Below are 12,990 nucleotides of genomic sequence, written 5' to 3'. Positions count from 1 at the left end.
AGACCACATCAGCTGACATCCTCAATGCAAACACCACCATTGCTTTAAAAAATGGTGCAGTATTGAAACATATGCATTCCCATGGAAAAAGGTCTTTTTTGTCAAAATACCGATTACTGCTTTTAGGTTAACATCTTTCATGAAAGGGGTTTTAATTCCAGAATGTAGAAAACACCTCAAAGGTTGGTAGCTTTGCTCTTTGTTATGAATGTCATACCCAATTGTTAATACTATAGGCTCTTGCTCTTCTGTCCCCGCTTGGGGTATGAGGCATCACTTTTGTCATAAATAGGAAACACACAGTCATTTTCTATGCATAAGGGAAGCACTTTGTTCTCAGGAAAAGGTGAATTATGTAGTCCAAACAGGTGACACATAGTAGATGTTGCTTTCCATAACCTGAGATGTAACCCAGCTGTGCCCTTTGCTTTTGCAGATGTCAGCTGTACCATCTGCTTATGAAAAAAAACCCCATGCATCTCTGTGGAAACACTGAGCCGTTCTGTGGTCTTTTCTGCACTCTGCTCAGGCTGTGCATTTTTAAATAGCATGACCTTTATTGATTCTTACAAAAATGAACTGTGCAAGGTAGAAAACCTGAAAAGTATACTGTCAGGGTTTCCTTTTACGACAAAGAATACAATTAGATTACAGAAGTGTTAAAACTAGAAGAGATTAAATCAGTTAGTTTCCTCTGAAAACGTTTGGAAGAGCTTCAGAAAATACAATGCATGACAACAAGGAAGAGAGATCTGATCAGAGAGGCAGTGGGATGGGAAAAATACTTGCTCCATTGAAGTCAGAGGTAGTTTTGGCATTGCCTTCAACGGAATGAGGATTTCCTCAACTATAATGTTTAATACACCACAATGTTATAGCCTTGTGCCTAAGGAGGATGCTGTGTCCTGAAATCCTTTTTGCTGTAGGTGTTAGCCGGCTCCTGGTAGCTAGCTGCTGTCAGGGGCTGGCTGAGTGCAAACAGCCCAGGACAGGGAAATCTGCGTAGCAGTGTTAGCCTTACTGCCTTGCATTCCTCCTGTTTTCTGCATCTAGGCCAGCTGTTTTCTTTCTCCTCTCATGAAAGCTATAGAGATGTTTTATTTCTGTACATGAGTCCTCTACTCCAGTTTCTCCAATGATCCCTAGGACAGCTTCTCTCAGCTGACCCTCTTGAGGGCTAATTCCCAGACCTGACAAATCAGGTTTTCTTCCCCTCTTCACTCTACGTTACTGCCCCCATACTCTTTTAACAGTGAGAAGATAGGCCAGAAAACATGAGTCCTTTTGCAGCCTCCGTTCTTGTTCATACCTCCTCCTTGCCCCAGCTGGATAGCATAAGGTCTTCAGTTGTAGTCTTTATTACTAGGCTCCAGTGAGAGACAACCTTAAGTAAAACACTGAAGCAATTGCTTTGTACTATAAAGGACTTGTCAGTGGTTTTGTTTCCTCTTCTTCAATTGATCAAATTCCAGATGGCTCTACAAGGAACACGAGTGTCATGGTTTAGCAGATAACTGAATAGTTACAGTGTGCTAGAGAGCACAGCAATTGTTTTTAACTTCACAGTCCTGGCTGTTCGTGGCTATTGCCAGCACGAAGTACCAAAAAAAGTGTGTAAGTACTCAAATGAAATCAATTAAATGTAACTGGAAAGTATAGCCATTCTTCCTGGATTTCAGATTTTCAATGTCTACATTTTTCTGGGACTAATTGCAGCAAACTTTGTTTCTGCTTTTGCATAGCTTTTACGTGCAAACTCCATTTGAATAAGTACCCAAAAGTCTAGTCTTAACAAACCAGTTTTCCTAATTCAAAGGGAACGGAAGACAAATTTAAGAAGTACTGTGCTGCTTTGTGTCACTGCAAAACAGCAGGTATTCTTCTAACAGCCACAAACAATGTTGGGTGGCCCAGACTCCCTGAAGAAAGACAAAAATGGGAAGATCCTGCTAAAAATAGGAAAACAGGGACTTGTGCTATTAGACTATTAGTCTGGCTGGTCTAAGAGGGGCTATCAAGCCGAGGGGCTGGCTGCTGCGTTACTCATCAGCATTGCCTGCAGCCTACACATTCCTTATGGCTGATGAAGAACTGGGACAATTTCCTATGTCTGGTTAGGTGAAGGCTGTTCATGGAAGTTCTGACACTTAAATTTGTGAGAGATATTTCTGAGACTGTTTCTGGGAGATGATTTACCATAATAGTAGGTGAAACTGCAGACTCCTCCAGAAAAGAACATTTGATGTCTAACACAGACAGCTGCTGGTGTAAATGTTTATGAAGAGTTTGTTAAGTATGTGACATTGCCTGTGTGGTAATGCAGAAATTATACTGCTAGTGAAAGATATGTTATGATATAAAAATCAGTGGATGAGGAATGGATGAGAATGGTGCCAAAACAGGACCACTGCTATGACAAATGTAGTGCCAAGCAAGTGCAGCGAGAAGAAAATCTATTAACTACATATATTCACTGTTAGAGGCATATCTTGAATTTGTCATTTTAAGATGCTATTAAAATTAATGCTGTCCTGAGAGGTACTCTTGGAACTATGTATAAAATTGCCTAATGAGGGGGGGTTGGGAATTCCAATGAGATGCTAGATTTTGGGAGAGAAGCAGTGAGCAGTTAAGTACGCCACCAGGCACTCATAAAATGGTCTCTCCTTGGAGAAGAGTGCTTTGTCTCTGATTTCTGAGAACTGCCTTGCAGCAGGAACTGAAGTAGGAACTGAAGATCACATCTGTAAATCTTTCAATTCTGAAAGGTATTCTTTTACTTATTAAAAAGGACATTTTACTGAATGGATTCATACCGCATATCAGTGAGTTTAATTAAGTGGAATAAATTACCCAATTATTAAAACTCTCTTTCATTTACAGGTGCAGACCCTGAAATCACTGGTCGCCAGTCTCCATTCCATGATTTAATCTGACAGTGAATCAGAGGGAATCCCTGATATTCACCTCTGGTAAAACAAATGCAAACATTTTTCAGATCTCTTTCTCTTCTTCACATCCAGTCTTCTGTAGGACCCAGTAACATATGTAATGACCTGGCTGTGTGCTGTGGGATCTGTAAAATAATCAGAATAGCTAAACCTTTGGTCCTATTGGGCTATCAGCTAATAGGAGAGACTATCACAGTTTAGAAGGCAGAATGGTGCCAGAAATAAAGAAGAAATCACAGGCAGGCGCAGAGCACGCTGTGTTCATAAGGGAGGGAGGTGTTAGAAATGCCGGAAGGCACAGGCAGAGAGATGCATGGGATCGAACGGAGACCTCCCCAGGTCCAAGCTGTGATAACCAGGCCTCTTTCAGGTGGGGTTTTTCTCTGAGCTGCACCAGTTAGGAGTGCTGAGCATGGTTAATGGCAGGGAGGGGCTGAGCTGAGCATTTCTGCAACCCAGACTAAGCCTCTGGTGTCCTTGCACCACCGTGCTCTGCACATGGATTTATCCTCCCCACCACTGGAGGTTGTGAGTGTTTGTGTTTTCTGGCAGTAAGCACCACAGCAAGGCCTATAGGTATAATCTTCTCTACTGTAGCAGTACCCTAGCCAGTCAGTGAAATCACAGCCTTGTATTGATTTTATGTTCTTCTTATAATGAATTTGGGAATCCTCTGGGATTAGGTATATGTGCTGACACAGAACTATGGGGAGGGCTCTTGTAGTCCTGTTTCACAGCAGCTAGCTGCTGTTGACACACACATTTTTGTTACAATGATGTATTAAAATTCAATATGTGTGTCTTGTCTTATTTAAAACAAGGGGCGGGGGGGGAGGAGATATGGGGGGAAGGGATGGGATTGGCCTGCTAATCCTAATAAAAGGAAACCCATTCAAATGAGTAATTTTATAAACTACTGAGCACTTGTGCTGAATAAGAAGTGAAGCCTACTGCTGTTAGCTTTGGCAATAACAGCCTGCTTTGATTATTAAAGCCACCATGAGGGAATACCTAGCAGCAGATGCTGCCAATGAACCACATAGATTTTGGGCATATCCTTTAAATATGTAAGTGCATGGAAACATTTCTTTTAATGAAAAAGGAGAAAATCAAATTCCCACTACATTCAAAGCAAAACTGTTCTGCCAAAAAAAAAAAAAAAGGTACCATCCATGCTCTAACTATATAAATGATCCTTTTTCTATGCTAGGAGGTATAAATTGCATGGTGTGAACACATCATTGCACTGTTCATTGCTGTGTAACGCTTAAAACACATGCAGCAGAAACAGAGGTACAAAAGGAGAACATGCACCAGGAAACCTGGAAGCAGCTCTCCCAGAGTACCAGACCCTACCTCAAGCAGACACCATTACAGCCCTCTCTCTGTGAGTACAGGGAGACACAGAACAGAAACCCCGCATGAACAGCTACTGTAAATATTAGGAACCATTTGACAACCAACTTTAATAGTTAAAATTTAATTTTGGTACTTCAGGGATTTATATATTAATATTTCCTGATTCTTGCTTATGGAAGGCAGTGCTTGTAACATTTACAAAACTCCCACAACGGTCAGAATTTGCTTAGATAGTGATTTTGAAGGCATGTGCTGCTAATCAATGTGTTAATGATTTCTTCCATGCTGTAATCCATCATTTTATCACAGCACACAATTTAGCAATTTGCTTATGCTAATTACTACAACAGCCAGAGCAGTTCTGAGCACAGCTCCAGGCTATGGCTAGAGAAATGTTTGCCATGTTATTTACATTTCCTCCGATTACCATGGAGAAGGCCCAGAATCCAAAAAACACCAGGAAAAATTTACTTAGATACCAAAGATATGTTTCTTGCAACTAGCAAATTTCCCTCGGTGATCAGTGGAAAGGAGGCTTATGGAAAGCTGCTCTCATCTCCAGAACCCACTGCACTGCCGGGTGCAGATGTGAACATGAGACAGCGAGGAATTAGAGGTAAAAGGGGCTTCTTGCACTGCTGCTTGTGCCACAGTATATGTGTTCAGGGATCAGGGCTGTTAATCACAAGAGTAAAGCAGTCTGAAAGACAGCAGTCTTGCAGACAGAGCACCAGGCGGGCGTCACATTCAGGCTTTATTTTCTAGCTTTTGTTGTATTGTCTGTTTAGGCTGCTTTGACCTTTCCGAGGGCAGGAAGCATTGCCAGTGCTTGCTTGCGTGTGTTCCTAACTGAAGGTATTTTGCCAGTGCAGTCAACAGCTTATGTGAATGTGCCCCTCCTGTAGTCTGTCCACATGTGGCTGCTCACTGGGGTAAACAGAGTTCCTCTCCTTCCTATCTGTGCTGCAGAAATTTCACCCACCTCTTAAGCAAAAGGAGGGGATTCACTATATCTAACCACCAGTGCAGCCTCCCCATACAGTCAGCTGATGGCAGCTGCAAGTGAGGAAGAGCCTTCAGAGTGTCCTGATGCTGGATTTTAGTCAGCAAGGGTTGATGACCCAGTGTGTCCAAGGGAGTTGCCAGCCAGGAAATGGACACTGAGACATTCTTCTCCCTTCCGTCCTGGGGGAACCCAGCAAATATCCGCCTTGGCTTGGGAAGTGTCGTTCTCCTGGACGGAGCTCTGCATTTCATGGAGCACAATAGAGTCAGTCACCCAAGAGAATCAGCACTGGGCGGGTGTTTCAGAGGGCAGATGAGGCTGGAGGGCATTTGAACCTACTGCCGTGCCCCTGGCCTTGCTGGGAACCTGAAGGCAATGTTGAAATTGCAGCCTGTCACAGAACAATAGTTTTCAACTTCCATCATAATTGCCCTCTTAAAAGTAGCACAGAAGACTTTCCTGACAAGGCCATTACTGTTGAAAGGACAAAAGGAAAGTAGTTAGTCGGCTGTGTTCAGAACTGGGTTATCAAATTAGCTTCAGCCACTTTCAATTACAGAATCTCATGGTTTTGAAATGAGCTCTAAATGAGGGGCTATAATTCTTTGTCGGCAGTGAGCAAAAAGAACATAATCATCATTATTTAACAGGGGCCTACAGTCTAGCTAGCTTCGGGATAAATTCGTCCAGGAGAAGAAAGGATTCAGTTGGCATGCGCAAGACAGAAGATTATCAGCTGGCCAGGCTTCAGTGCATTTCTCCATCCTGGAGCTATGGAAGTGACCTTGGGGCTCATCCAGGAGGGATTTACTCCCAGAGCTGTTCTGAACCACTAGCTAATGAAACATAAATACCAGAAAAATTAGAGCAGTAGGGGTTGTCCCAGGCATGTATCATTCCACCTTAAACTGGGGCTTTGTTCTGACTTCCACTCTACCTGAAGACTGTTGTTATAATGGCTGTGTTAAATCCTACCTGTCTGGTGGCTGTTGGGTGTTACTGCTGCCTTGTATCACAGTAACAAGGAGACAGAAGAGCTGGGCTCATGCCAGCAGAAAGAAAGTTCATTTGTAGGATCAGGCAGCCTTCTGGAACGAGCCGGTGCCTGTCCTACTGTATCTTGTTTTCCCCAGTGCAGCAGACATGGCGTAGCCTTTTGCTATGCCATGCTGCTACAACCACTCTGCCCCAGTCAGCCAGATGGCCTGGGTGCAGTAGACAAGCTTGGCTGGGGACCGCAGGCAGTTGGTGCAAAACTTCCAGAAATGCAAGAGCATGGAATAGGGTCTATGGGAAGCTGGTGCCATGCCATCACCATTCTCACAGGGCACTTTAGGAACCCATACCTAGGTTCAAGAGAATGGCTGTCCCTATGCAGCCTTGCAGCCTCCCACCCTAGTCAATCTGTGGTAAGGTTGCTTGGGGTGGTCAAGTGCGTAGAGTCAAGGCAGTGACTGAGACCGGCTGAGGCCATTTTCCAAACACAGTCCTTTAACAATATGCACAGGCAGCACTAATGAAATTGTCCAGGCTTCTTGGTCTCCAAGGGAGCTGCTGATGACATCCAGAGTGTTTTTCAGTGCTTGGTCCAGAGCAGCTACAGTGACAGAAATTGCAAGGACACCATTGTCATGCAAGCATTAGTGGGCCACCGAGGGAGATCACAGATATCTTGGCAGCCTTTGTTGCACACTTCATGACATCTATGTTCTCTGTAACTCAGGCTCTGAAGCCAGTTTAAATACATTAAAGAGGTTGGATTATGGTCCCTCATTTTCTCGGTGCCTCCCTCTGGAAATGAGAGACAGCGGTTTTTCTCTGTATCTCAGGATGGCAGCTGCAAGGGTGTGAGAACATGAGAAACTTCAGGGATGGAGTCACGGTAACAAATGTAGGCTTGTCTCCACGTGGCCGTGGATAAGTAGTACATGGTGCCATGGAAGTCTACTACATGAGCTAGTCTGCACTGATCCCACCACTGCACACTCCTAACACAGAGTAAGTGTGAAGTCATCTGTCACAGCTTGAATGTAAGTTCTGATCTGGCCTGTCTTGCACAAAGGCTTGTATTTACCCCACCTAACTCGAGACTGATGCATCTTCACTGTCTCTGAGGTAGTGGAGAAAGAGGGGTCACCAGATTATGACAAGGTGGGGGTAGATAAGAAAGTTTTGAGTATTGTCTGGTAAATTTTCAGGAGAATTTTACAGAACAGCTGGACAGTCCAAAGACCATTTTTCTCCTCCTGTTCACTGTGTTTCAAAGGTCAGATTTACTCCCTTTTGACTGTTGAGAAGTTTGGCATAAATATGTGGGGCAAAATTCTGTCTCTGCTGAAACCAAGGGAGTTTTGCCATTTATTTCAACAGGTCATTGATCCTTTAATTTTTGTTCTGCGTTTCTGAATCAACATTGCCCTCAGGCTTGTGAATATATTTGGATTTACGCACAGTCGTGAATACACACACTAATGAAAGCGACAGAGAAAGAAACGGTTTCTTTTCAAGTCTCACAGCTTTTATTAATTTGTTCAGTCCTTGTTCTGTGCATTATTTTATTTTCAACAAGATTTCTATTCTATACAAGTTACAAAATGGATATGTGGGGAAAACTCATGCCATTTCACACTAGATTTGTTGTTACTGATGCTGTCAGGAATTTAGACGTTGACTTTCTTGTTTTTCTTGACAGTTTTGTAGGGTTTATTCTGTTCTTTACCATAAATGGAGTTTTGCTGACAATGGCTAAGAGCTGCTGAAATTGCTTTTAAGTTTTCCTTGGGAAACATATATATATGAAAATTAAATTATTGTAAATAGTGGGAATATGGAGGTCAGTCAGTTGTGTAGCATAAGGTTCTATCATGAAGAGGTGCAAAATGTCGTCTTAATGGATGCATTGCTTGATTAAGGGTTATAGAATTTACCCTCAACTTGCTGGTCAGAATGGCAAAGAACTCTCATTTTTAAAAATTGAAGTTAATAAAAAATTATGTTCCAATTAGCTGTGGAGTGGAAGGATCTCTTTTCTCATCAGAGAGATGGACACTGAGAAGAACAGCATGTAGTTTGCGCACACTAGGGTAGGACCCTGTGAGGACCATCAGAAAAGGCGTTTCATTCAGGCTTGGGTTCACTTCAGGGTTTATTGCCAGGGTCACATGCTGCTTCCATGCCTTGGTTTCACTTGCATGAAATGGAGCTTGATCTTTCACCTTCCTTGTGCTTTTTTTCTGTGTTGACACTTAGATTGTAGACACTTTACAGGAAACAGAGTGTCTCAGGGCCTTGATTTTGTCGGGTCCACTTAGTCCTGCTATGAATCAAAGTGTTATTACTTATAGACAGTTCTGTAAACACCTGTCATGCTCTTGGAGAACCTGTTGTCAGCATTGTTAGTAGAAGGAAGATAGTTCCAATTTTGAACTCTAAACACATTGGAGACCATTAACAAGTCAAAACCTTCTTTCAAGGGATCTGTGAAATTCCCTGCATTTCTCTGACTTTCAGCAAAGAGAAATCCCGCTAGCTGTCCTTGCCTCCACGACCATGGTACATGCATGCCCTCATGCAGGGAGTGCAGTACATGTGCACTCACAGGCTGTAAGAGGAATTAGCACTTGTGTGCAAAACAAAGGGGCGGCTGGTGTGGCTGTGTTGTGTTTACCTCATTCACCCAAAGCTCTGTTAAATGGTCTAATGAAACAAGGTGCTCTGAGGGAAAGCCCTTTTAATGGAATAAGAAATCCCAGTAAGCTCAGTGGAGCTGGAAATCTACTGCATAATAAATTAACCCTGAATTCGTGGCTTTGAACATAAATTTCCAGGTCTAGACGGATACATTTTTAAGCTTGCATGCAACTTGGCTAATAAGCTCAGCATTGGTTTTCCTTTGGATACATTGTGCTGACAGTTTTTCTCTCTTTCAGTTTCTGTAAGAGTTTTATTGCTCTGCCCTCCTTCTACAGAAGCAAGAGCTGTCATCATGCAAACTGCAGGAGCACTTGTGCATTCATGTTAGAGAATGAGACCACAAGACAGAAAGTATCACCCAGACCTGTAAGCAAAGGACCGTCCCTGTCCCAAAGGCCTGGCAATCTAGGGCACTATAATACAGTCCATGTATCCATAGATCAGGGAGAGGAGAAATGCACTCTTTGAGTGATGCAGTCAGCTGCACAAAAGCCATTTTAGGCTGGTAAACAGTATGACTCTATATGACTTGGTACAGGGCCCACAATAATATGCCAGGAGACAGGTTTTACTGTTCTGGATGTAATTCAGCATGAATGTGGCTATGCAACTTCCAGGACAGATCTGGCAGCCCACTGCACTGTGGGAACCTACTTGGGGCCTGTCCAATATCTCAGCTTTGGACTCTGTCATGCAGTGTAAGCATATATTGTCTCCAGTGCAGCATGCATCAACTCTTGTCTTGAAATGGTCTTGTTGGCATGCTACCCAAGAGAGACAGAATAGTCAACACAGTAAAATCCTGGTAAAATTAATTTGAGCAACCTCCCTTTCAGTTATTGCTTCTGACTGATCAGAGCAGCTACGTGGTTTAAACAGTAAAGTCATCAAATCAAACTACTTGAATAAAAACTAGATTTCCATCCTGTGAAGCCAGAGTGCATCCTGCAAAAGTCTGCACTGACAAGGCAGCTCAGTCAGCTTATATAATTGGCACCCTCACAAGCTTTTGATCTTTGAGTGGTCCTCAAAAGGAGTGAAGTTCTCTCCTACCCTTGAAAATATCGATGAAACTCAAAGAGAGTGCTAACTGCTGAATGTCCCACTGATCACAAGAAGCCAAGGGCACACTGCCTCACCACCAACAAGAAAAGAGCGTCTGGAAAGTCAGTCTCCCTCGATTAAAAAAAAAATAAATAAAATCAGTGATCCTCAGGAGCGTTCCCACCAAAATTATTTAGATCCTTTGGGTCACTGTTTCTTACTCTACATGATATAAGAGCTCCAGATCTAGTCCAGAGGCTATTTCTTTACAGCTCATATTCAGGAATAGCTGAAATGCAGTCTGCCTTTCTGTGGCAGGCTAAAGGCTTTGCCTAGCCTGTCTGGACATGCTATAGTGGTGTACTGAGCCCCTCAACACAGTATTTACAACCTCCCAAGGCACTTGGGCATGTGGGCCTGCTCTGCCTGACCGTGGGAGCACATTTTGGGGCTTGAGGCTGAGCAAGCAATGAATCTGTCCTTGTGGGCTGACTGCACACACTCTTTTGAAGGGCAACAGGGATGCAGACAGTGAGCTAAAGTCTAGCTTACTAGGGTGAATCAATTCTGATGTAACTTCATGCATGTCAGTGAAATTACACTTGGTCCAGGATCTGTACATGCTGAGTATGTCACTGAATTTATTGCTGTCTCCTATATAGCAACCAAGACATTTCTTTGAGTAGTACTGTCAAGGGCTGAACACGAGCATCCCCCCCAGGTACATCAGAAATGTGTCATTAAGTCTCTGTTACTATTCGGGGTCAGCAAGCCTTCTGCAGAGTGCCAGTCTGTAAGTAGCAGGTAAGTAGGCAAAGGAGACCTCTCTGAGTGGAGCTGTAGTTGCTGGGATCTTCTCATCCTTCTGAGAAAATGACAAGTGCATTGGGGCCTGGAATTTAGATCAATATATACCCATTTCTGTTCCCTTTTCAGTCTGGTTTGGGGGCTAGGGCTATTCATTCAATGACAGCTGAGAGTTGGGGCTGCCCTCACAGCTGGGCAGGACATCAGCAGTGGTGCTTAGGGGACAGTTCAAAGTCAGGAACACAGACACAAGGAAAGCGGCCAGAACTCGGGGAGTTAAGAGGAAATTGCTATATATCACTGTATTTGGTGGGTTGTTGTATTTTTTTAACCTGTAGGACAGACTGACCAGTTTGTTTGCTTGCTCTTTTTCTCAATTCTCTTCAGCTTGTTGCTTTTTCTGGGCTGCTTGAAACCAAAAAGGTGTCAACAGGGTAAAGGAAATGTGGTAAGAGGAGGACAGCTGAGCCCATTATGGGCTGGAAGGGGGCTGGAAAGAGAACACTGAGCAGAGACAGGATCCGCAATTGCTGGTAATGACCAACGTCGCCCCCACCCCACCGCGGCCCTGCGCTCTGCCTTGGTGGGACATACAGGCGTAGGGGCCGTGGCCCCTGGTGTGGTGGTACCGCGGGAAGGGAGGTGGCAGAGGCCCCAGCGCTGGCTCCGCTGAGGCCCACCCCAGCAGCCATGGCACCCATGGCTAGAGGTACAGAGGGGCGGTGCAGGCTGAGGGGCCTTGCCACCAGTGGTGCACGCTGGGAAGGGTGCAGCCACGAGGGCGCTGCCCAGGCTGAGGGAGGGCGGTGCTGAGGGCTCCTGCCGGCCAAGGCCCGGTGCGAAGCCTCGTGTGAAGCCTCGTGTGGAGGTGGCAGCCAAGGGCTGCCGAGCCGAGGGCTGCCGGCATGGTGGAGGTAAGGCGGCCTCACTGCGCCAGTGGGCATTGGTGGTGTGTTGTGTCCCAGGCGCTGCGTTATGAAAGGCAAGTGCAGTACATGAGCACAGCGCAAGTTGTTTTCCCTTTTGGCTGTTTATCTCACATGAGAGGAAAATCTAAGTGCAATCTGCAGAACAAATTAACAAGCTTCCACTGGCATGTGCTCGCTGGAGGATTTCTGTCAGTGGTGAGATCATCCGTGGGATGTTTGCTGGGGACAGCCCCGTCACTGCGGCTCGCCCCCGCCATGCAGCCTTGTGTGGTGGCTGTGTGCTGGCGGGGTGGGCCGCACATGGCTGTTGCACAGAGCCTGGCTGTGTCTAGTGGCACGCGTCCGCTTCCATTGTCCAGGCGGAAGGAAGGCGTCTGAAACTTTTCCTTGTTCTAATGTGCATTTTCAGTATGCTAGTGTTTGAGGGTAATGTTGTTTAGGTCCTGTTTTATTTCCTGGACTTAGCTGGACTAAAGCAAGAAGGTAGAGTTAGAGCAGTTTGTGGGGAAGGGGGGAGTTGCTGGTGGAGCATTTTTGCAGGTCTATATGGCAGAAAAAAAATTACTTAATCATTAAATACTGGGGGGGATATCCATGAACAATATTTCTGCTGTGATGCATTTCAGCTTAATCAAATAACCTGCTGAAGAGGAGGAACATGCCAGGTGATACTTTAAAGAAAGCGTGTCCCTGAGCCTGTGCATTAGCTCACGTTGCAGATCCCAGTACCGCACTGGATTAGTTGCTATCAGAGACGGGAAAGAGAGGGGAGTGGGGCCTCAAAATCTGTTTTGTTAATTAAAAATGGTCATTAAATAAGGAGGGTTTATCATCTACTCATGCTTTAGGTTCATGATGCTTCCTCAATATCAGAGCTGAGTATGAGCAGCTTCTGTTCTTGAGTCACATTAACAGGAAACTAGGAACTTGGGTTAACCTTCTCTATTGTCATCTTTAGCAAGAGCTAGTTCATTGTTCCAGCTAGGCTCAAAGTCACAGCAGAGCACTGATGCTTGTGAAATTTAAAATTCCTAAAAATGACAATCGTCATCACCCATAAAGTTCACTGCACCCTGTTGTCTAGTGTCTCTGCACTTCTGCCACTTGGCAATTTCCATATTGCCATTTTAAATCGTAACTGTTATGAATCTCCAAAACAATTACGGTGCATTTTATTGCTTATTGAAGAGACAGAAGATTC

Source organism: Phalacrocorax aristotelis, chromosome 10 (assembly GCF_949628215.1).
Source record: "Phalacrocorax aristotelis chromosome 10, bGulAri2.1, whole genome shotgun sequence".
In the NCBI taxonomy this organism is placed as follows: Eukaryota; Metazoa; Chordata; class Aves; order Suliformes; family Phalacrocoracidae; genus Phalacrocorax; species Phalacrocorax aristotelis.
The sequence above is the reverse complement of the archived record's forward strand: the minus strand, read 5'-3'. Positions refer to the sequence as shown.